Source organism: Pholcus phalangioides, unplaced genomic scaffold (genome assembly GCF_987345545.1).
Source record: "Pholcus phalangioides strain wild (caught in Gottingen) unplaced genomic scaffold, Ppha-v1.0 ptg000007l_1, whole genome shotgun sequence".
NCBI lineage: Eukaryota > Metazoa > Arthropoda > Arachnida > Araneae > Pholcidae > Pholcus > Pholcus phalangioides.
Genome location: NW_028301600.1, coordinates 13,273,482 through 13,299,764, shown reverse-complemented (window position 1 = coordinate 13,299,764; position 26,283 = coordinate 13,273,482). Strand labels below are relative to the sequence as shown.

Sequence of the window (26,283 nt, the reverse complement as noted above, 5' to 3'; positions counted from 1 at the left end):
TAGAAGTATACTTCTAGTCACAAAACGTTTCCAAATCACAAAAAAACAGAGGTTTCATAAAATGTCGAAATCTTTTGAGGGGTCGTATACATTAAAAAAAATATATAGAAAAATTAACTTTGTATGTAGACCCTATATGCTAAAACTTCCGATTAGTGAAATGTAGATTATGCTCCAAAAAGTCATTTGCAAAAAAAAATTCTATATTTTTAAATGCAATGTTTATGGAGATATCTGACTGAATTTTTCAGCATTTCTATACCTCAGAACCATACTATCCCATGTCCATTTTTGTCAATACAAATACGAGACCACAACAGGCAAAATGCCCAACGAGGTGGCTGAGAAAAAAGCCCATAACAAGTATGGATGTCGCATATTACTAAAATACAGCAACCCAATTAATAATGCAATCACAAAAATTATAAACAATATGTATGATAAAATATACAATGCCCATAAAATGGGCCATATGGTTGTCTTATGGTATCGTTATTTATGTTGCAAAAGATGAGAATAAATTTTTTATTAAGACATTTTTATTGAGAATCTTTAATGACCTTCCTAGTTCATTATCACGAACCCCCAAGAGGGTCGCAACCAACACTTTGGGAACCACTGCTTTAAAGCATCATGGGGCATTTCAAGACAGTTTATCACTATTCCCCTTAGCGGTGATGCCTGAAGGTGGTGTAAACCTGATGTTTTCTATATTAAAAACTATTCCATATAAAATCCCTGCACACTCTATACATATTGATTACAAATTTTTTTTATACTTTGAATGGAAATTATGAGAGGCTTATAGGAAGCTGCGGGTGTAAAAAATCTGTTTGTCTATGGGAACTTTCTTTCTGCTGGCCATTTTTCAAAAGCAAAATGACAAATGGCTTGGTTACAAAAACAATTTTTGGTCAAAACAGTGCACAAGCAACCACAGCTAATTCTATTCTGTTCTCATCACAATATAAATAATCTTTTTTTGGAGTCTTCCACAGTCCAATCTGTTAACTCTTCCACAATGCACAGCAATGAAGATTTGTAAGATTTTTATGAATGAGGCTCCTTCGAGACCACTTTCAAAAGCACAGTGCAAAATGTGTAAATTGCAAGTTCGGATGTTTATTTACATCGGAGGTCAGGGATGGTTTTTACTGTGTTGCCATCCCTTTTTCAAAGGGATTTGTTAACATTTTATTGTTCAATACCAGTGTAATCGTTTTTGAAAAATGGAGCACTTTTATTTCTAGCTCTTTACTGAGTATTGTACACATTGTTTATGCCTCTGCATGCCCTAAAAATACAGAAGACAATGGAATGCTTTCGGGTAGCATCAGAATCACCAAACCTAGAATAGGCCTATGCATCCAACTGCTTTGCAATGCAAACTGTTGTTTCACCTATACACAAAATGCGCACCACAATTTTGAATGATTAATGTTAGTTAATGTCCAAGAGATCACAAAAATAAATACAAAATAATTTTTTCCATCCAGACAGAAGTTTTTGATTACTCTACTTGTTGAACTCTCAAATTAAGCAAAATAAAAATTAATAAACCAAATGGACCGCATCACAACCCCCCAAATAACCTTGAAAACGATACAATTTCTGCTTTGGCAGAATCATTAATTGTAATCTACAACATGTGTACTATTTGGTAATATATCGATGATTTCCTGCTCAATTAAAACCAATTACACGAATTTTGTAGATAGGATTTGGTAAAAATGTAGGAAAAATAAGACATTTTACCAAAAAGTTGGAAAAGGACGAGTGGGAGCCCTGCTAATGGTATGTATATAAGGTAGATAAACGCGGTAAAAACGCGAAACTCAAAATTTGCCTTTAATCACCTAAATCAGTGTTTCCTAAAGTGGGCAAACCCACCCCCCCCCCGTGGGCGATGGAAAGGTTCGGGGGCGATAGAAGCTACGGGTAATAAGGCTACTAACATAGGATCCTATCTATGGGTTCACTTGAGTTGGGGGCGATGACAAAAATTTCTCTGAAGAAGGCGCCGATGGAACTAAGAGTTTGGGAAACTAGTATGATCTACTCCTGATCGGTTTTTGATTTCGTGGATCCAGAACCACCTTTATCAGATATGGGGACCAGTGCTAAAATAAGCACAGCCACTTCGCGAGCGGAGAGAGGACGGATTTCTCATATTTAAATACTTTACAGAGGTCCCGATATTAGAAGCTTGTTATTTTTGCTACATCGTCATACTCTGGTATCAGCCTAGATCATGAGCTTGCCACCTTATTTCTTTAATTCGGCCGAAATGTTGCGTCGCAACAATCTTAATGCGAACAATGCGTAAATTCGATCACCGACCCTAGATGTTTGTCTTCTATCGAACTCTCTCGTTCTGTCACATGAGTGTACGAATTTGAGATTACGCTATACCTACTAAGGCATGTACTTTATTATCTTATCAAGGTTTCCTGGGGGCTCTAAGTATAGCTAGTCAGTAGAGATCGACGAATTTTCGAAAAAAGTATTTTAAAAATAAGTAAAATATGCCACGCAAGAGAAACTCAAAGAACTGAATTTTTTTTCTCGAAAAAAAAGTCTGAATAAAAATGATTTCCGTAGTATTGAGAGTATTCCCCGTTTTTGAGTGCGGCCACCGTAGAAATTACGGACAATCCGTAGCGGTTAGCAATTCTGCAATTTGAAAAAAAATCGGAGATATTGGTGATTGAAATCTTTGATTTTTGCGTCATAAACAAATACTTTAAGCCTTAAACATTATGAAGACTTCGATAAGATGCTAAAAAATCAAGAATACCTTGGTAAATATTCATTCAAATATCATACGGTTAATTTCTACAAGTAGACTATAGAGTGGCGCCAAAATTTAGTAATTGAAATTTTTTTTCTTGGTCACAAAAAAAATATTTTTCCTCAATTACCGTTTTTGTGGGTTCAACTACCACAGATCAATTTTACTCTTCGCTGATTATTTTTTTCTGTCTTACTTGAATTTTAAAATGAACCCCGTACCATTTTTATTCATTTCTGACACTTTTGGTGAAACACCCTATATACGGCTATTAGTAAGGACAGCACAGGTTAGCTCATATTGGTTCAACGACTTACTTATCCAAAAATAGTGGCACCGGCAATTCGGAGCTAAAAATTTCCAAGATGCAGGAAATTTCTGGAGAGGTATGTATGGAAAATACAGTGTTGTCTTGCAATTCGACATTAGTCCGGCGTCGGATTGTATGGTACGCGTCTCTGATTTTTTCCCGTAATGTGGCTTCTTGTAAGAGTTCTAAATGCAAGCCACCAATCTATAACCAACGGTTTAAGAGAGATAAACTTATATAATACATAGAATAACAATTTAATTCCATATTCAACTTGTTCAATTAATCAGTGGTACTCTACCAAATAATGGTTTGACAGTGTCGAATGGAATCCAAAAAAGTTAGTAATTGATTTCTCATTGAGGTACGCAATTGATGACTTACTGGTCTTTACGGTGAGAAGGCCAAAAAATACAAATAACACAAGTATTTCTGTATATCACTACTGCCATTTTGAGGATTTTTCCTAGCTGAATTTCCATCAGAATTTTGGAAAAAGTGAAACCAAAAACAAAGGAAAAAAAGGAAAAACAATTGACAAAATCAAATCTATAAATACTATGGTTTTTACAAAAAAAAATGTTAAATAAAAATCCATCCCAATTCCCCTGCCAAGCTGGTAGTCTTTAATCGGTTTTCACCACACACGCAGAGAGATATTTATAATTATATTTATAAGCGTGTGAGAAGTTTTCCAAACTAGAGTTCTAACACGATTCAACTGCCCTTTTAGCGGAGTATCATGGTTTACATACCGTAAACAAGGCAACTTTGGCCCAGCTACCGAGACTAGTTCGGAAAATGATTTTCTACAGCAATTAAAATACGTTTTATTATTTTATCGTTTCGGGACAAAGAACCCCCAGGGCCAAAGTAGCCCGTGTTTACGGTACAATAGATTTAAGCACATCGAAACATGAAAATAGAATTGCCTGTCTAACTCTTCTGTTGCTCTTTCACAAAAATACATACTTACTATCGCAAAAATTTGCTAGTGTCATTGAATTTCACAGAAAATACAAATTCACTAACTCACTGAAAAATAATAACTCGTACATGTTTTTTCAGTCTAAGTACAATCGAAGAAATATGAAAAAAAATTTAATTTTTTACAACTTTAACAACTATGGAGTTAAGACGACTTAAGATCAGTCTTACCAAACTATACAGGCTGTCCCCAGTTGTTCGCACAGCGGACACCTCTTTGACCGTCGACTTTACAAACATACTTTCAATTACAAAATGTTTTCAAATGACGTGCAGTTACTTAAAATCTGAAAATTTATTTTATGGTCACACACATAAGAAAATGAAGGAATTAACTTTTTATACAGTCCTCGTGTGCTCAAAAACCCAGTTAGAAAGTTGTTGCCCTGTCTCTCCTGGTGCCAAAAAGAAAAAAATTCCACGTTTTTCTAAGCGTAATATTCACTGAAATATGCGAATTCGAAAAATGGATGAAAGTTGGGAAAAAACAGCATTAAATGCGAGTAAAACGGTTTTTTCGCGTTTAACGCTGTTTTTCCTAACTCTCCTCCGTTTTTGAATTCAAATGTCTCAGTGAATACTGCACTTAGAAACGTGGAATTTTTTTGTTGGCATCAGGAGAGACAGGGCAATAACTTTTTAATGGGGTTTATTGGGTTTGAGCACACGGGGACTGTATAAAAAGTTAATTCCTTCATTTTTTTTTATGTGTGTGACCCTAAAATAAATTCAGATTTTAAGTAATTGCACGTCATTTGAAAACATTTTGTAATTGAAAGTATGTTTGTAAAGTCAACGGTTACATAGATATCCGATGTGCAAACAATTTGGGACAGCCTGTACACAATGTTCTATATGGAACACTTGGAATTCTGTAACAAGTATCCATCTGAGATAGCAAGCCTCGTTATTGAGTTCTAGAAAAAAAAACCCATTCTAATGAATTTTTTACCTCAAAGGACAGACAACACTTGAGAGTTCTTTCTGCATCATTTCTCTCAGGTAAGGGGTGTATATGTATCATCCACAGTACGTGATAAGCTTTATGTCGATAACTTATTCGAAAAATAAGTCAGAGCTTATCATTAACAACAAACCCATCTTGAAGGGCCTCTACGCACTATCTAATGGTAGTATATATTTTTTTGCTTTAGAATCCTGTATTCAAAACTAAGATTACGTTTTGTTTTTTCTCAATGGTTGCAGTTTGCAGAGGGACCCGCGCAGTCATGTTGCGTCAAACAGATTTATACCAATTAGTTCGGTGATAATATACCAATTCAGGTTAAAAGGTTTATGAAAATTTTGCTTTCCCTAACTCACATTATCATTATTGATAAACGTGCTACTCTAAGACTAAAAATTTTTACATGTTAATGTATTTCAATTTATCAGACATAATTTATTAAATTGAATCACAAAAAATCTACAATAACCAAAGGTCAAGGTCTTCCAGATTTTAACTCGTACTGAAAATCAAAAGCTGATTCAAAAAAACATATATACACCTTTTAAAAGCTCAGTAACTGAAAATTCAAGTCCGGTACAGAAGTAGTTTACTCAATAACGTAGAATTTAAAGTAAATGCTGGGAAGGGGAATTAAACATTTATGTAAAAAAAGTTCACGTATAACCATGTATCAACTAGACAATCTGATGTTTATAAATAAGAAATCGAAATGCAGGGTATCATTTTACATATTTTGTACAAAAATAAAATTTTATTCTGACAATATTGCAAATAGTATTTTAAGCTATTGCTTAAGAATGTTTGACGTCTTCGGTGATTTTTCATGCACCCCAGTAAACATGAAGAATCAAGGTGTTCCCAAAAGTAGACAACGAAAAAATGTTTTGCAATTTCATAAGAAACGTAATTATAAAAATACATCAAGACATCAAAGTTAAGATCATAAGTTAATCAAGACATATTATGCAATGAACAGAAATGGAGAGTATACACCCGATAGACGTATAACAGAAACGTGACCATATCTGAAAAGGTTTCGTTTAAACGTTAAACAGACTCAAAGACTGCAGCTTAAAATTAAAAGCTTTTCAACGCTTCCCCTCCTTTTATAATACACATTGTCCATGCATTTATCCAAAAAATTTCTGCAATGTTCAATCATTATACTTCAACATAATTGAGAACTCGGAAGAGGGATATCTTACTTTCACCTCGGATCTCAAGTTTTTCAGAACAAAAACATTTTTATATTATGTATATGTCTCTTCCTGAGAGATAAAACTTCTCGCAATTCACAAATAATCACCGAAAACTTTATAAACATACCGTTGTGTTTTTATCCATTCAGCTATTACAGCATTCGGGACAACAATATCAGACAAAGTTTACTTGCACAATATAGTAGAAAATATTGATATAACAAGCTGAAAATATGTCAAATAGCATAAAAAATACATCTTATTAGCAAAAGGAATGCTTTTCACGCTGTTTGTTTCAAAAAGCCTGTTTTCAGCAAACAGAGTACATTTCAAGCTACCTAGTAGAATCGTTAAAAAAAAGTGTGTATTGTAAAATTTTTCAAGAGGGCATGCAGGTTAAATGATAACATTGACATAAAAGTGAACTTACGGTATCTTCTTGAAATATACCACTCTGCATTTTTATCAAGGTAGAGAGCAAGCGCTTGAAAACGAAAATCGATGAAAGTATATATAGTATTCCTCCGCTAAGATAACATACAAAACAAGCTACGAGCTGGATCACTACAGTAAAATTCCAATTCGAACTGTACGCCTGACTTAATCGGATCGAGCATTAGTAGTTACTTTCAAACTTAGAAAGCACAACAAGATTTAGAGGCTAGGAGTGTAAGTTTTGCTGCCTTTTTTTTTTTTTTAATTCTTTGCTTTGCTCCTTTTGTCAAGGAGAAGCTAAGAGAAAGACGGGAGAAAGAAAGTGCAGAGTATCTAACATGAAGAACGGTGCCAAAAATGCCAAGCTAAAGACGGAGTTCACTAATTATTGGTGCCTTAGAGAAACAATAGAAGATGGTCGGGGCTAAGACATGCAAAAGCAAGCACCTAGGTGTCTCGAAATAACACCGAACACACATCGTAAACAAAATATAAAACGGAAAATGCGAAAGTGCATTGACCATCGCGCAAGTCGATAATGACACAACAGCTCTGTTGAATTTATAATCTTCTCAAACAAGTGAATAGAATCCAAAATTTTCAACAATGTCATTGAAGCAAAAACCAAAAAAAAAAAAAATCATATCTTGTAACACTTTCAAGAAGTAACCACCCTATGGAGAGCATAGGAGCATGGGGGGCGCCGCAAGGGGCAACTAACCCCCTCCGTTCGGCAAAAAAAAAATTGTATTAGCATAGGCCGGAGGTGGGAAATCGCCCCCCCCCCCCCGTTCCAAGAGACTATCTGCTTATGATGGAGAGAAGGAAATAGCAAAAAAACAAACGTTGCGACATTGAGGGCAAACAAAAACGTTTAAAAACACGGGGAAACGGTTTAATTACTTCTACAGCACAAAATTTCACTATTAGTTCAGCGCGCTGATCTCGTGGGACCGGATTTTGACAGGCGTCCAAGTGATAAAAATATACTTTCAAGGAACAACTTCGGTAACAATGAGACTCAAAATTTCGTGTGCCTTTCCGTCATTCGATAGACAGTGATCTGTTTCATTCGCGATTACTTTTTGTATCATTCGACACGGAAATATTAGAACAGGTTTGCATATCTAACTCACTATAGAAAAAGATTTGCGAATAGAAAATTCGCGTTCTACTTAGACACTATTATAAACCCATGATATATAATTGCGATTCTAATCAATCTTTATATGCCTGAAAAACAAGATCGATCGATCAAGACGATTTGAATATCCGTTTCAAAAGTTTGTTTTGTATACTTTTATGATGTCACTCCAAATTTGTCAATAAATTGTTTCGGTCTTCCATTTTTCTGTCTGTTGCTGATCATATAATTACACCTGACATGAAAAAGATCACGACTTTTGTATAGGCTATATATCCAAATGTCGGTCCTTTTTGGAGTTTCGACATTTTCTCGAATTTATAGAAAAATACTGAGCAAATCATTCTGAAATTTCGATCACGTGAACCCTATGCTTGTACTCACATATTCCAGTGAAAATTTACTCAAGAGAGCATTTACGGGACCGATGAAAAAATTAAAGGAAAAAAAGGTTTTCAGTCCTTCGTATAGTAAAAAAAGTAAATAATTTGTAACTTTCACAAAATATTGTACTAACTTTGAGTAATATTTGTGAGCATTTTCGTGAGAATAGCACATATATTCATATTCATTATATAACTATATTTTATATAAATTCCAATTTTCATCGCATGCTTTTTTCTTATAACATGCGAAGTTTTCAACTAATTTTTATGAAATTCACAGACAATCTGGCGCTATACATGAGGTACCATGATAAAAACTTAGTATTCGATAATTTCTCATTCAATATGAAGATTTTTAGTAAATGATTTTTAATCACGCAAGCGCAGAAAATATCTATTTTATTTTTTCGTAATTTGGTTGGTAGATATATAGTGCAACTTAAATAAAAATTCCAGTTGAATGTCCTGAAAATTTAGAAAGTCATACGCGATATCATGAGCTGTAATTTAACCACTTCACATACAAGCGTTTGGCAACAGATTAGTATTATCTCTATTTGACGTATCGGCGATACATCTTGTGCTAATCTAACTACACGTTGAAAACAAAGGAGGAAAGAAAAAAATATATAAAAGGAAAAATATAATAGATAAGATGGAGGTTTTTTAGAGTCCTCTTTTTACTCTCACCATACATAGGATACATTATATGTGTGAAAAAAATCACTAACAGGAGTATGGAAAGAAAGAGCAACTTCCATAGATAGGGTTACTATAAATCTTCGCGATCGTGAAGAGAGGAAAGAATACTCAGAGGACTTGTTTGAATTTATTCCAATGTTGGGACGTAATATTACGCCCGTGATCACAGAATGATTAAGTTACTGGCTGTGAGTACCTATAAGGGATTTTCTACAAATTGATGTTTCGATAATTTTCCGTCATTTGGTTATTTCGTTCAGTTTCTTCATTTTGACATCATACACGTTAGGTTCAAGCATGTTTCTTGCACAGTATCAGACACGTCTTCGCTCATTCGCGTATAGCTGTGGGTTGATTTTTGAAATGATCAAATATGCATTAAAATCACGAAAATGCACACGAGTATTGCACAAAGTTAGCACATATATTTTGTGAAAGTTACAAATCACTTTGTTTTTTTACCATATATGATCTTTTTTCTTATTTGAATTTTTGTCGGTCCTCTAAATGCACTCGTTGACTAAATTTTAACTGGAAATTGTGAGTACAAGCATAGAGTTCACATGACAAATTTCGGAACGATTTGGCTAGTATTTTTCTAGAAATTCGAGAAAATGTCGAAACTCCAAAAAGGACACAGACTTTTGGCAATATAATGCGAGTTCGAGAGTTGAAGATGGAATTACCATAAGTCACGCGGTCAATTGTATGACAATCTTCGTTCAGTTTTTTTTAATGCTACTTGGTATGAATACAGAAAAAAATTCGCGACAGGCTCAAACCGCTGTATAAGGGTTAGTTATGAGAGAAATGGTTTTCAAAAAGAAAAAAATAATTCCGAGAAACAAGCTTCAGAGGAATACTCCTAAGGAATATTCCAGGTAATTTATGCACATTTAAGCTTCAATAATGCATAAAAAATGAAACATGCTGAAAATCGATGTTAAAGATAGTCTTCAAACAATAAATGCATTTTTCCAAATTCTACATCTTGGTTCTCAAAAAGTCGATATGAACGGCTTCAATTTCTCAGCAACCCAAATATCCAGATTTAGCACCTGTCGAATGCTTCGGAGGCTATTGAAGAGCGAAGTGTAGAAAAACAAACCTACCGAAATCGAATAAAAGATACTATTCACCACCATTAACGTCGAGATTACTGTGAGAAAAGCATTCCAGAATTTGGAGAAACGCCCTGTATTTGTATCCCCACCCCACTTTTTTCATCCACTCCGCTCCAGGTTTAACGGTTTTAAATGGTTTTTATAATGATTATTTTTTTCAAGTTAAGATTTTAGGTATTCGTAAAATTACGAAACGCCAATGATCGTAGTAAAGATATCGACCCTAATTAATTAAAAAAAGAATTCTTCTTAAAGGGCATTTTGACAAACAATAAACACAAATCAATCAAAAAACAATTTTTTTTAATGGTCAGTTTTGGCTAGAAGAGATTAATTACATACTATACGGACATACGCCTAAGTCCCGTCGCCCAAAATTTTCAATAACTTTAAGCCTTCCCATGCTACACATAGAAATTGGAAAATAATTTATAACCATTTCCTGAACTTCAAGTTTACCTAACGTGGTAATTTAAACGAGCTGATGCTTCTATTTATGAGAGTATCATAAAGGACTGGTTAGATTCACGAAACATTAAATTTCTCGATTTGTCAGCATGTAGCCCTATTCAAAATCCAATCGAGAAGCTTTGGGATATCATGTGTCATAAATTTTTAGGAAACAGTCGGCAGTATTCCTTCGTAGATGAAAGTGAAAGTTTATAGCATGAAACATGGCCTCCATTCAAACTACTTGGCATTAAATGATATAGTTTATCAAAAAAATGTTTAACTTAATGTTTTTCTGCTATATTATTCTGAATAATGAAAACAATATCCTAATAATCAACGCCCCGGTTGCACATTGAAACAATCAAATTAATATCTTATTTAGATCTGATGTAGGGATTTTACAAAATCCTTCCAGGTTACACACAAAGTGTGTTTATTTTTCTTTATTTCTCTTTATTGTGTTTACATCATATTGTTTTATATAATTATGTCGCTCGCTGTATTTTTATACTTTTGTCTCGTGCATGTCTCTGAAAATAAAAAAAAATCGAGCCACACTAGTCACCTACAAGGTTTAGTTTCTTTGAAGGAAACACACGCAGGATGTCCGTTCTTATCGTTGTCCAACAGCTGATTTCTAGAATGTTAGTCTTAAGCTGGTTTTACATTCGCAGTGCTACGCCACTCCGAGCAGTGTAAAAATTGGTTTCTGTGACAGCAAAACCACCCCAGCCACACCTCAAAAACCGGTTTCTGTACGGCCAGCGCTTGGATGTGGAATCGCCTTTCGAGATAACTTAAAACAAAAAATATTTCGAATTTTATATCTTGTATAAAATTCTAAAACAATGAAAATTTAAATTTGTAACTTTTACAGAAGCAATTTAGACTTGAACGGCTTCTAGGATGACAATATCTGAAATATTTGTTTAAGGGGAGTAAATAATTGGGAAGTTACCTCTACGGCCAGGATTACACTATGAAAGTTTGGTAAAAGCTCTTTTACAAAACTTGATAAAAACAACCAATAAGCCTATTAGTTGCATTTTTCTAGTTTTATAAAAGTACTTTTATCAAACTTTTATAGTGTAACCCCGGCCTAAGTCAAACAGGTTAGGACAGTGGTTCTCAAACTTATGTCACCCGCGGCTCCGTCGCCCCATCCATGATTCAACTGTGGCTTCCAAGAAAGGCAAGTAGATATTTTGGCTAGGTCCCGTTTCATCGGATCTCTTCTTTACCCTCTCACTTCGCTGGATTACTGTCAATCGAAATAAAACACCCAGTAGTTTCACCATAGGCGGTGATAGTTTTGAAAGTCAAGGGGGGGGGGGGGGGTGATGATGACGTCAATTCATATATACGCAAATACATTAGATCAGTCGGCTTGATGCGGGGGGGGGGCAATTCTCCCCCCCCCATTCTTCCCTTCGTATCTCCGCCCATGCGTTTCACACTGAAAAGAAAGGCGAATGATTGACATACCAGCAAAAATGTCTGGAACATTAATCTACAGCATGAGTGGAGTGACCATATGTACAGGACATTTAAATTCAGGAGTGAAATACATATTATTCAGGAATGTCCCGTATTTTTAGTGGTAATCCTGTGGTTTTGGTCGTTCTCACTTTTTATACACTTTTCCAGTTTTATTTTTAACGAAGCATATTTGAATTGGCAAACTTTGCTGCAATTTATGAAGATAATTTTCATCATTTGTAAATTATATTATGGAAATTACGTATGAATATAAATATATTCATCTAAAGATATTTGTTATGTTCTAAGTTTTTCTCCCGTGAACTACATTGCGATTTCCCATACATGTAAATTCTTCATTACCATCTAATTGATAATTTATGAGCAATAACTAGTGATTTTGCCATCATACTACGTGTTTGGTGAAAATTACCGATATTCCGTATTCTACTCGTACAATATTTAAGCTCCTATTTTCCTGTATTTTTCTGAATGAAATATGTTGGGTGTATAATAAAATATACACCCACACACACAAGTCATGATGAAATAAATTCCATTGAAATATATCTAATAAAATGATTTTTTTACTGCGATTTGTAGCAGCTTTTTACTTCTATGTTCTTCAGGATTATCAGCAATAATTATCAAATTCGTCATAAATTGCAGTTTTGGCTACAATTATGTCCCGTATTACGGATAGCAATTTCCCGTATTTTTCTCGTTCAGATATGCTTACCCTTAGAACAAAAATGTCGAATATTCTATTTTAAATCATAAGGGTATTACTGTACTTATAGCAATAACAACAATTCTGTAATTTTTAGGTCCGTTAGAGTTAAATTACCATATCTGCCTGCGGACCACCTGTGCCATAGGTTGAGAAACGTTGCTCTATAGAAACGACTACTGTCGTTTTTAGTGAAAAGAACATTACCATTAGAATAAAAATATTTTATGAAAATTCGATTATACAAATACGTGTGATATTACAAATACGTGTGTACGGCTAAACAACATGCTGATGTATAATATTTTCATTTGTATTTGTGTGTATGCTTTATTTTTAAATGACAATGAACATGCTTATAGCTCAAATCAGTGATTTTGCAGTTATCATGTTCTGACCAAACACCACAAAATTAACCCTCTATGATTCCGTGTTTCATGACGTGGGTGTATATTTTATTATATACCTAACATATCTCATTTTTCATTCAGAAAAATACGGGAAATTGAGAGCTGAAATATGGTAGAATACGGAATATTGGTAATTTTCATCAAGAAAAGTGGTCAAAATTACCAGTTATTGCTCATAAATTAACAATTAGACAGTAATGAAGAATTTATTGGAAATCTCAATGTAGTTCACGGGAAACAAACTTAGAGCATAACAAATGTTTAGATTATTATACGTAATTACTATAATATAATTTATAAGTGATGAAAATTATCTTCATTCATAATTTCAGTAAGGATTTCCAATTCAAATATGCTTCGTTGAAAAAAAATCGGAAAAGTGTATAAAAAAAGAGAACGACCAAAAACACAGGATTACCACTAAAAATACGAACATTCCTGTATAATATGTATTTCACTCCTGAATTTAAATGTCCTGTACATATGGTCACTCCACTCATGCTGTAGATTAATGTTCCGTGGAATTGTTTCAGACATTTGGTTGGTACGTCAATCATTCGCTTTTCTTTTCAGTGTGAAACCACGGGGTGCTTTATCTTGCTTGACTTGAGTAATCCAGGGAAGTGGGAGGGTAAAGAAGAGATCGGATGAAACACGACTATTGTGACCTAAGGATGAAACGGGACATCATTGATATTTTCACTCATAAAAGAACCAGTTCAACGCATAAATAGGCACAAAAGCTCCACCTCGCCGCGACGCCCCTAGAAGCCGCGACGCACAGTGAGAAACACTGATTTAGGAATTAGCTATTGGAGAGAAAAATGCATTGAAAATCACCAATTTAATTTTTTTTACGAAAAAATTAATGTTTTAATAAATCAAAACGACATCTCTCTAATCCATAACGACTTCAATGAACTTTGAAAGTATGTATACGAATACAAAGAACCACAACAGAGACGAATTGTCCAACGAGGTGACTAAAAAATTATGACCATAAAAAAATATGGATGCCAAATATCAACAAAATACCCAATATATAAAAGCATATATCACTAACAAAAAATAATAATTAATAGTACCGTAAACCGGGGCCACTTTGTGACATAACTTGAAGTTTTTTTTGCTGTTAAGCATTCATTTTCCTCCTCTTAATAGCCGGTGGTTTTGTGATTACCCCCAATCCCCTTCCTATACAAAACTGTATATACATAACTAGTTGCTTCAACCATTTTTGAAGAACTAGCACATCAAAAGTTGTCACAAACGCACCCCGCACGATGGACTGAGTTTGTGACAAGCTATTTTTAAATTAGAAAAAAAATGCATGGGAAAAATAATTGTCATAAAGTCAAACCACATACTTTTTATTCTAAACCATTCTTAGTTTGAAATGAATTATACATTTAAGTTGAAAGAATTTTAGATCTGAAATTAGTCGAGTTGAACTTTATATAGTCGCTCGTTATTCAACTTTCATGGAGGATCAATACAAAACAATTTTTTTTTTATGGAATACAGAATAACGTCTGGTTTCGAGGGCCACTTCCAATTGTACCCACTCTTTTCCATCGCACTCGAGACTACTCCGTCCGGTCTCTTCTATGTCTCTTTTCGTAGGAAAAGCTGCCCCTAAAGTTAACTACATAATCTAATCGACCATATTCTGTTTCCGTGGGCGGAGGGGGTGAAGCCAACACCCACTAGAAAACATTCATCTCTAGTATCAAACATATTCTCTAGTGGGTGTTGGTGAAGCTCGGATGGGAATCTTAGCATCGGAAAACTCTTCGTGTGAGCCAAGCATCTTCAACCCGTTGTTCGTGTGCACCATGGTGCTCCCTGAAGCGCCCAGACTGCTCGCGAGCACTTCAACGTTTCAATCAAATGACTTGTACAAATTGCGTTTTACGATTGAAATAATCTTGATTTCATGCATTCGTATGTCGAACTTGCCAAAAAGGGTGCTCTTCTTTTGGTTGCGGATACAAACAGCGCTACGCGACTAGAAAAAAAGGTTGAAGACCTCCTTTGTAAGCACTGGAATCTCGAAGAGAAAACGCAGTTTCGCTTTCTTCGTAACTAGTCTCGTCTCTTTGAGAAGCCTTTTCCGAAACGGAGTTCAACTCGAACCTCGTCCTCTGGACATAGATGGCTCGGCAGGGTTGGTTTTTTCGCTGATAAGAACGTCCGATGAACCAATACTTTTTCCCAGTGGAACATTTTCTTTCTTCCCTTTGTGACAAACAGATGCTGTCACAATGTCACCCTGCTGATCTTTGATTTTTGGCATAATTATTAATAGCTAGTACGAGAGTCGTCCAATTAATATAATTTTACAATATGTTCGAGATAATATATAAATGGTCAAGAATAATTACCTGTCAAACGATATTCTCTTTGTTTTGCTACACAATTCCAAGTTTCCGGTGTACAATACAAAAGCATCAACTAACTATAACCTCACAACACACCCTCGATAATGCCACTGTCAAAGTATGGAGAGTTCGCCGGCGGACCGGTAGGTGACGGCATGCACGACACCAGCCTATCACGTTGCCCATTTTCTGTTTGGCTCGAGGATCACGGCACAAGATTCGAAACATAAAAAAATAAAATAAAAATTATGGATGTCTTATCTTTAGCATAGATAAATTCCCAATTTATCCCACTATGTCTATCGTACTTCTTTTTAAACGTATCAATTGCGTTAGAATCCACGACCCCCAGAGGTAAGCTATTCCATTTATTAACAACCCTATTAGTTAAAAACTCCCTGCGACACCACAACCTGGAATTGTCCCTTGTCGAAGCAGTTGATTGACGGTGTATTAATAACTCATGGTCAATCCTATCCATCCTGTTCAAAATTTTAAACACCGATCATATCCTCCGACACTTACGTTCCTCTAATGTAAATATATTCAAAAATCCCGTCTTTCTTCAAAGCTCAAACCTTGTGTGCCAACACAAGCACGCGTAACTCTTCTCTGCACTCCCTCAACCAAATCTATGTCCCACTGTAGATACGGTCTTCAAAACATAAAGGCATACTCCAGGGCAGGACTAAGCCGCGGAAAAGCGGAAGAATGAAGGAGAACGAAGAGACTTGAATGAAACCGAGCATTCTATTCACTTTTTTTACCACCGCTGAACAATGTTCAGAAAACCTAAGCCGATCGTCGAAGCAGTCAATTGACGGAGTATTAATAATTCATGGTCCATCCTATCCATGTATCATGTGACAAAAAAAAATAAGTTGAGAAATAACTTATTTTTTTCTACTTAAAAAAAATATTTCTGTTCACGGTCATGAAAAAAATTTCATATCGAAAATCTGAACAGTCTCTCTCAGTATAGCCCTTTTAATTTCCAAAAATATTCGTTTCATACAAAAATTTGCACGAAGAGTGGACTCGGGCGGTGAGTTAGTTCGGTCAATACCTACTAGAAAGCTTAGTATCTAGGAGGTATTGGTTCGGCCCGTCCCTTCGTTTTCAGGCAGGTATTCTTTGGCAGGAGTATAGAAGAGGAATGCATGCCAGTGCCCAGAGTTTTATATTATTTATATGGGATATAAATGGGTTTTTATTTGTTAAATAAATAGAGAAAAATAAATACAGTATATATACACGCACAATATTCTACTCAAGAGATCACTTGATCCGCCCAAAGTACAGTATACAACATACAGAAACTAACTTTTTAACTAACTTCTGGTAATCCGGCACATTCTAGTCTGATATGCATAGGCGGAGATACACTCGAAAGGCTGGGGGGGCCTTGATGACGATGTCAATGCATATATATTAATATACATTATACGTCGGCTCCGCCATTGACACTGGGCCCCACCCCTCCCGTATCTCCACTTATGGCGATGTGTGCCGGATTAGTGGGGGTCTACCGTACTTGAAAAAATTTTTAAACAAAGCGTTAAGGGGTCTCACTACTCTTTCGACTTTTCAAAAGTCGAATTTTCAAAAATGACTTCAAAAAATATTTCATTTGGTTGCAAATAAAATACTGAAAATTTTGTGTAAATCGGTTAGTTTTTTCCTTCATAATTAACGAAATACTGGATTATAGTGTAAACATATACTAGAAAAAACATTTTAAAAGCGATTTTCTCAGATTGTAGTTTTTGAGCTCATCCGTAAGATTTAAAGGAAACTATTGCCCCAAAAATTCTGAATTTTTGCAGAAAATTTTAGTCGATATGTGTTAGTAGGATAGACCTCGGATTTAGCAATTGACTAATGAGAAGTATTTTAAAATGTTGAATTTACATTTTTGAATTTAATTCAAAAATCTAAATTCTAATCTAAATAGAACTACTGTTCCTTGAGGGCACACAATATCTATGTGCTCAATGTTGATGTTCATATTCTTTTCTTTGTTGTTTTTTCGGTTCTTTGATTTTTCATTTTATTGGCTTGTTTTATGTGAGCATGCTCATGTCAAAAATAGAATTTGATATCAATATACAGAATATGTGTGGTATTTTTTTTTACCCTTTCTACTACCATCATTTCATGGAGATGAAAAAGTAAGATATGGACGCTCTCATTCTGATACGGACTGTATATCTCAGTGAGTTGTCCTTACATTTCCACAGATAACAGCTATCTGTATTAGAATTATAAATCCCACTCAAAGCACGGTTATCAGACCACATGCAACAAATAGTAAAACCTAACCGTATTTTTTTTTCTCTTTTTGTGGGGAAGAAATAATACGAAAGCTTCTTTCTTTCATAAAAAATAGATTGGACTTGAAACTCATCTATATTTATTCAGTGCTGCAGACTGATAAAGTAAGATTCATTTCCCTATTTATCCAAAGGATAGTTTTGGCTAATAACACAAACACAACTTTGCCAAACTACGAATATAAAGGGTGTCTTTCCACTTTTATCGTTTTTAAATAGCTAGTTCCCGAACCGTTAGTGTCAAATGAAACTTCTAATTAGTAAAAGAAAAAAATGCTCAAAATGTTGTTACTCATCATCTCCCATTCCAGTCCAAAAAAAAAATATTTACGAAATCTATTTTTTATGCGGTCATTGGGTATCTCCCAACGACATTCAAAACGAAGATGTGGAAGTCCTAAACCCTCTAAAAAATTAATGTGCAAGCAAAGCACCCGTACCAGATTATATCCTAGGGTCCTTGAGGAATCTGCTAATGAACTGTTGGGGCCAGTTGTTGCAGATTTACAGAAATAGTGTTGCAGAGGGTATCGTCCCAGGGAATTGGAAGCTTGCTAATGTGGTTCCGATATTTGAAAAGGGTACTAGAGAAACAGTGTCCAATTATCATCCAGTGAGTTTGACAAGCTTCTTTTCGAAAATTTTGGAAATTATTATCAACACAAGCAATTGGTTAAGTCGATAGACGAGAATAACGTATTGTCGGAAAACCAGCAAAGGTTCAGGAAGGGAAAGTCGCGTGACACCAATCTTTTTCCCTTCTATGATCACGTGACTACGGCAAAAACGTCGACGTTGTATATCTTGATTTCGAAAAGCTTCCACCCGGTCCAACATGGTAAACTTTTGAAATGTTTACATGAGATTTTGGGAGCAACTTGTCGAATTTGATAGGATCGTGGTTGAAAGATAGGTCACAACGGATTATGGTGAACGGGGATTTCCGATTGGCCAGGTGTGGAGGCCCTCAAGAAAGTGTCCATGGGCTTTTAGTGTCCATAACCTTTTTCACTTTATCGATAAACTCGATCAAGGTATCGACGGGATTGTTAGCAAATTCTCAGATGACGTGAAGCTAATGAGGGTGGTCGGGAATCCAAGCGATAGGGAGAGGCTCCAGACGAACTTGAATATGATTGCTGCATGAGCTAATGAATGGAGCATGACCTTCAGTGTTGATAAGTGCATGGTCACTCATTTTGGTTCGAACCACCCACATTTCACTTACGAGTTGAATGGCATTACTATCCCTGATGAAACTAGGGTCACCGATTTGGGAATTCTCATTGATAAGCAGCTTAGGTTATTCAGCCGCTACAGTGGTCGAGTGGTCATAGTGACGGACTCGCATCGCGGGGTCCCGGGTTCGAACTCCACCGTCACAGCAGTGGTGGTCGGCTGAAGTTCGTTTCCTGTGGTTCTCAACTTCGAGGTGCGAATTCAAGCCGATCTCCCCATTACAGGCCTACAACGGTACCATCTTCAAACATTACACTTCACTCATAGTTCGAAAAATGGCAGTACTATAACAAGCATTATACGCAGAAACAAGCTTCACGTTAGGTTCACAACATGGACACGCACATTCCAACATGTACCAATTCGTTAGAAGTTCGGCAGAGGAATATGGACGAGGTACATGTGTGGTTTAGTAGCTTAGGTTATTCGGCGGTTTGCAGAAAAGCGAATAGAATGCTCAGTTTCATTTCAAAAAGGTCTCTTCGTATTCTCCTACTTCTCCGAGGCTTAGTTCGTCCTGGACTGGAGTATGCCATAAGGTTTTGGAGACCATACCTACAGAGGGACATAGACTTGGTTGAGGGGGGTGAAGAGAAGAGCTACGCGTTTGCTCTTGTTGGCACACAATGCTGGAGCTATGAAGAAAGACTGGATTTTTTGAGTATTTTTACACATTGGAGGAACGCAGGTGTCGGGGGATCGGGATGGATTGACCATAAGTTATTAATACACCGTCAATCAACTGCTTCGATTAGAAGACACCAGTATCGTTTAGTAAGATACAATTATAGGTTGTGGTGTCACAGGGAGTTCCCCCCCCCCAATAGGGTTGTTAATAAATGAAATGGCTTACCCCCGGGGGTGGTGAATCTAACACAATCGACACGTTTAAAAAGCAGTATAATAAACATGAAATATGGGATAAATCGGAAGGCTATCCATACTTGGATAACACAACCATAATCTTTTTTATAGGCAGTGCATTGTATAGTATCAATTATGTATTCGTTTTTCTTTCGTGATATAATGCTTTTATATTGGGTTTCTGTATTTTGGTTATATTTGACATACATATTTTTTTATGGGCATCTTTTTTTCAGCCATCTCGCCTGTTGTGGCCTTTTGTTTTTATATGCATTTCTGAGAGCTTGACAAATCTAAGCATTATTCATAGGGACATGAGCTATATTTGTCCCCCCCCCCCCCCACGTTTCCTATTTTGATGAAATCCATTCATATTTTTATCGTGCTTCCAAAAATACACACAAAAATTTATAAGCATGCATTTTAGGATGGCGATTCTGTGAGAAAAATAAAGACTAAAATAATCGTACCAAATGACAATATTTTTTGGTCTTTTTAACAATTCGTATTTTTAGCAGTAAATATAGATGGATTTAAAAATGAATGCTTAGTTATCTCAAAGAGGTCATAAGAAAGAAGTGTGCACAAATTAGGAGTAAATTGAATAAAATTTGGTTCACAAGGGACATTTTGAATATAAGTTTGTGACGAAAAGCATACACGGAGAAAATTAGAAATGGAGATATTATTTCTCGCAGACAACCATGATTTTTTAGTTATAAAAATCGCAGTACAAAAATAAACATATTTTAATGCAGTTTTTTGAAAAATATTTCATACAAATTTCACTACTTTTTTTGTGTAATAAAATTTGGTCATTTTCATGATTTGAACGTCCTGTATCCCCTTAACGTGTATGTTTCAAATCTTATTTTACTTTGAAATCGATTCAGTAGAAGAAACATTCACATGAGATATATATTTTGTCACAGGAAATTTTACTTGGAGAATTACTCTAGAATGAAAATGTGAAAAATAAAAATTCAATGGTGGTGTTTTTTCGATTTATTATCAAAAATTTCGTGACTAGTTATAAAGAATTCGTAATGAGCTGTTCTCCCACGAATTTCAACTCCCGCCAAAGGTCTGAAATGTGGAGAAAAAGTACACGGGGAAGAAAAAGATTCAAAGCCACGCATAAGTGTTATTCAGCCCATGCGCGAGGAAATGAATATAGTATGCATACAAATGTAGACATGAGCATTTCATTCGTGAGAAAAACGTGACAGGGAGCCTAATTGTAATCGTGAAACTAAATAAATTGCATATTTCCGGACTTGACAGCGATCACGATGGTTTGTGTAATAAATATACTTAACCATTTAAAAGGCTAAAACCAAGAGGGTTAGTTTGCTATCATGTAGTGGTAACCGCGCTTTTGTAAACGCAACGTTTTTTTTGTCTCCAGCGAGTAAGCGGTTTGGGCATTTTCACTCCAGTGCTTAGTTTATGTATCTCCACTTTTAACGCAATAAATAATGCTGTTATTAATATTAAACCAGTTCTTGAAACATTATTTATAATAATGGCGACGAGGAAGTGTTCCAGTAAAGGTAAATAAATCGAACCTTGTACGCGCTCAAAGAGAAACAGATTACATTATAGTTACAATGTCAAAAGTAGGCCTAGTTGGTCAGTCATCGATTTACGATGATGGCAATGAAGATTTTGACTTATACATCGAACGGCTCGAACAGTATTTGCTACCTAACGAAGTGGAAGATGAAAAGCGCGTGCCGGTGTTGATCTCCGTGCTCTGTGCAAAAACATAAATTGCGTCGTAGCTTGCTAACGCCGCGTCCACCCAAAACCCAAAAGTTTCACCGACGAAATCAGGAGAGTGAAAGATTTCGTCGTCCAGTATTTGGTGGAATTGAAACGGTTTGCATCAACGTGCTTATTTGGCGATTTTTTTGGACGAGGCTTTGCGGGATAGATTCGTTTGCGGTAATCGCTGCGAGGCAACTCAAACATCTACTGGCAAGAAAAAATTTGAAACTTGCAGATGCCATTGACATAGCTGTAGCAATGGAACTCGCTGAAGAAGGTTCTAGTAATATCAAGGTTACAGCGGCTGGACTCTTATCAAATGTATGCAATGTGGGAAAATCGACTTTTCATCAAAATAAGCCAAGATAGAGTAAAGGTGTTCACGGCAGTGCCGTCTTCACGCATGGGCCCACCCGGGCATCTCAAGAGAAGAGGAGCCTCGTAAAAACAAGAATAAGTTGAAATTTTCACGAATTGGCCAGGTAGGGCCTTAGAAAAATAACTTTGCCCGGGGGCCCATGATGCTCTTGTGACGGCATTGGTTCACGGTAACAAAGTTCTCAGAAATGTTATCGATGTGGTGCGTCACACAATGCCGAAAAGTGTAAATACAAAAATGCTAGGTGCCATGACTGCAATAAAATTGGACATATTTCTCTAGTACCATTGATGCTTTGCAACAGTTATTTTCTAGATATGGTTTACCATCACAGTTGGTTTCTGACAATGGTCCTCAATTGATTCCAGAGGAATTCAGATCCTTTTTAAAATCTAATGCAGTTATTCATACTCTGATACCAACATATCATCCTCAATCTAATGGACTAGCAGAGAGGTCAGTACAGGCTTTCAAGCATGCATTGTCAAAAATGCAAAATAATTCAAATGATCATACCATAGATCATTAAGAAAATTTCTCAATTCCTGATGACATCGTTCCACACCTCATTCTGCAACGGATTTATCACCTGCTGAATTGTGTTTGTCTAGACAACTCAGAACACCATTGTCTCTTGTACATCCCAGTGTTCACGCAAGGGTAAAAAAAACAAGATTCACAGAAAACGTATTATGACCGTAGTTATAATGCAAAAAGTTATTTTCACCCTGGTCAGAAAGTTTTTGTTCGATCCAGTAAGAATCATCAATGGAGTCAGGGAACTTTAGCAGAACCCAAGGGAAGCAAAACATGGATTGCTAACATCGCTAGTGAAAAAAATATCTTGCTCACATTGATCAGTTACGCCCTAATCATGCTTATAATCCAGTGACTGCTGATTGTAGTGAATGTGATATTCCTAGGAAATCAATTACAAGTGAAAGATCTATTACACACATGTTCCTGTTGATGAGAACATTACTCATTCATCAATTCCAAATCCCAGTCATGACAACGAATCTTCATCTACCTGTAACAATTGTATTCCTGTGTCAGATGTCAAAGACAGTGGAGTGAGTTCTACTCTTGATAAGAACTGTGCAACAAAAAGTGATCGGGTGAATCATGATATTGCTGATAAAAGTACGCTAAAAGTGACTCGTCGATATCCATTGCGTGAACGAAAAAAGCCTTCAGGTAACATTAACTTCTAGTTTTGCACATTCATGTAATCATCTATATACAGTAGAACCATGTTTTAACAAATACCGTTATAGCGAAAATCTCGTTTTAACGAACACTTTTCTAATCCCCCAAATAAGTTTACACAGGAACAATGCTAGGTAACCTGGAATTCCTTTATAACGAAATTTCGATATAACGAAGTGATTCCTCCGGTCTCTTGGCGTTCGTTATAACGGGATTCGACTATTTCATTTTTTGCTGGGAGTATTGTAATAAATATACTTAGCCATTCAAAGGGCTATACAACAAAGGGGAGTTATTTTGCTATTGTGTGGTGGCAACGGTGCTTTTGTAAACACAATGTTTTTTGTCTCCAGCGAGTAAGCGGTTTGGGCATTTTCACTCCAGTTCTTAGTTTATGTATCTCCACTTTTAACGTAATCAATCTGTTATTAATATTAAACCAGTTCTTGAAACATTAGTTATAATAGTTTGCGTAATTTCCGAGAACAATAGCAGTAACACTAAGATTTCACATGCACATTCGTAAAATCGCAGATCTATTGTCGTGGCATCATTCATTGCATCCTCGTAGAAATCTTTTTTCCCCTTTAGTTTTATTTTTTTTACTTCGTTTCTTTCAGTCATTTATTTCTTACCAGCAATCATTTTGTGACCATATTTTCAATTTATTTAAAATATGTTTGCTCTCGTTTGTATCGCATTCAGAGTTGTTAAACGAAAAAAAAAAAACGATTGAGTAGGAGAACGAAAATGTTCACTACAATTTCTCCATAGCAGCAAAAAGGAACATAATGGCAATATTTGTAACAATGGCTAGTCCCGACAGCCAAAATCAATACTGCAATGCTATTTTAATAACTTATACAGTGTTTAAAAGTAAACTCTTGAAAGCGGCAAAGTTGTACATCGAATTCGACATCGAAAATCAGACCACCTAGTAGGAAAACAAACGATAACGATTCAAAATCGTGCCAATTGCGACTTCCCGGTGAGCTTATTAGCATAATTTCTAAATTTTGCACAGCAAGATTTCATCAGAATTGCAGAAATGTTGGTGGAAATCGGCCACAAGAACACACATTAGATGGGAAAGGTAGTTCTATTTAAAGTAAAACATCATATAATCAGAATATCTTTGATATATTTTAATTAATATTTTTTTATGAAGAAACCGTGATATTTATACAGGGTGGGCAAAAAGTCCGTAAAAACTTTAAAAATTCATAAAAACCGAAAAAATAACCGAAATAAAAAACGGTTTACAGGATTAGCATCGCTAGGTCACGGGGATTTTTTAAGACGGGAAAAAACAACTAAAAACCAACCAATAGGTCGCGCTGGTACGAGCGACTTCGGTGGAAATATGCAAATGAGACGGTTATAAGAAATTGTGCTCCTAATCCACAATCAGTTCACCGTTGTAAACCGTGTATATGAACAAGGATGCTGAGTGCGAAGGATAAAGCTTTGTTGGTGAAGTTGTTTTACGTGAACCGGGAATCAGCTACCATTGCCTTGCGTAAATTCCGAGTTCAGAAAAATGTGAGGACTGGAAAAGGGCCTTTAACAGCGACAGGTCTCAAAGCTTGTTTAGCGGTTTGAGGAAACTGGAACGTTGGAGGATCACGTAAGAGAGAGCCGGACGACCATGTTTAAGGAAGGCACGTTCGCCGCGTGTTGCAGCCGAAATGGAAGCGTTAGCGTCCGAATCAGCTGCAGGGAAAAGCAGTGCTCGTGAAGCTGCCAGCCGCTTGGGCTTACCACCATCCTCGGTACGCAATATTCATGGAATCCTTGATCTGTACCCATACAGATTGCAGTCGTGCCATGAACTTTTACCAGCGGATACCGTGAAGAGGGAAGCATTTGCGAGTTGGGCTTTCTACAAAATCGAACAGAACTGTCGCATCTGGCGATGTCTAATCCACGTGAGTACACGCCAAAACCATTGCATTCCCCAAAAGTGACAGTGTGGTGTGGGTTCACAGGTTCGTTCATCATAGGACCCTTCTTTGAAACGCAGTGCCCAATAAACGGGTGGAAAACGGCTACGGTGAATGCGCAGCGTTATTTAACGCTTCTGCGCGATCGAGAAGATCGTGTTATGTTTGCGTGAAAGAGATGAGCTTTCTAACGTCACGTTTATGCAAGATGGAGCAACTATTATAGTCACACTGCTACTCCGGTCAAGGCGTTCCTGATACAGACGTAAGAGGGAAAACAAAATCATTAGCAGGCGCTGCAGGTTCCCATGGCCTCCAGATCTGACACAGGCAGACTTCTGGTTATGGGGATATTTGAAATCTCGGGTGTATCGCTCTGGTCCATCCAATCGGTCGATACTGAAAGATGCGGTCCGTCGAGAGGTGTCATGTATACATTCGGACCTTCTGCAGTTGCTGGTTTGTGACTTGCCTGCAATGTGTTAGGGGCCGTTCAAGTATTACGTCAGCAAATTTTTAGCCATTTTTGACCCCCTCCCCCCTTGTCAGAAAAATTTCGTCAGCACTGCCCCCTACCTCCTAACGCATATTGGTGGGATCAGAAACGTAAGCGGGAGGGGGCATAGGGAGCTCGTGCGCCTCCTCCTAAACGAAACAAAATTTTTAATGCAAAAATTAAAAAAAAAAAAAATCAAAATTTCGAAAGAAAATATATTTGTTATAATCGATTTCTGTTAATTTCAATGCTATTTAAAGGGTAAGAACTCAATTTCTCTTTAAAAAATTTATTGCGACGCACTCTTTAAGCCATATATGGTAAACCCTTGACCCGCAGACCAAATGTGGTCCTGAAGGTTATCTGATGTGGATTGCCCCCCCAAACCTAATTTTGTAAAAATGAACAAAGCGGCATATTTTTACAAATTGCTTATATGACCCGTGGCACATTTTCAGATCACAGAAGTAGGCCTCAAAGATTAGTTTCACATTCAAAGATCACTTAAGTAACCCGCGACACAGTTCCAGAACACTTAAACGATCCGTG

The 26,283-nt window shown here is 36.3% G+C and overlaps 1 protein-coding gene across 2 annotated transcripts in view; it reads right to left on the bottom strand.

Moving 5' to 3' along the window:
* LOC149084943 (chloride channel protein 2-like) overlaps positions 1 to 26,283 on the bottom strand; it is a 424,727-nt gene that overhangs the window by 383,708 nt on the left and 14,736 nt on the right. Inside the window, exon 1 of one of the 2 annotated variants that reach the window (XM_089232680.1) lies at positions 6,688 to 7,241. The exons of the other annotated variant lie outside the window; for it this stretch is intronic. The gene's annotated coding sequence lies outside the window, so the exon portion shown is untranslated. Of the gene's footprint in view, positions 1 to 6,687; positions 7,242 to 26,283 lie in introns of those variants that run through there. 2 annotated transcript variants of the gene reach the window in all.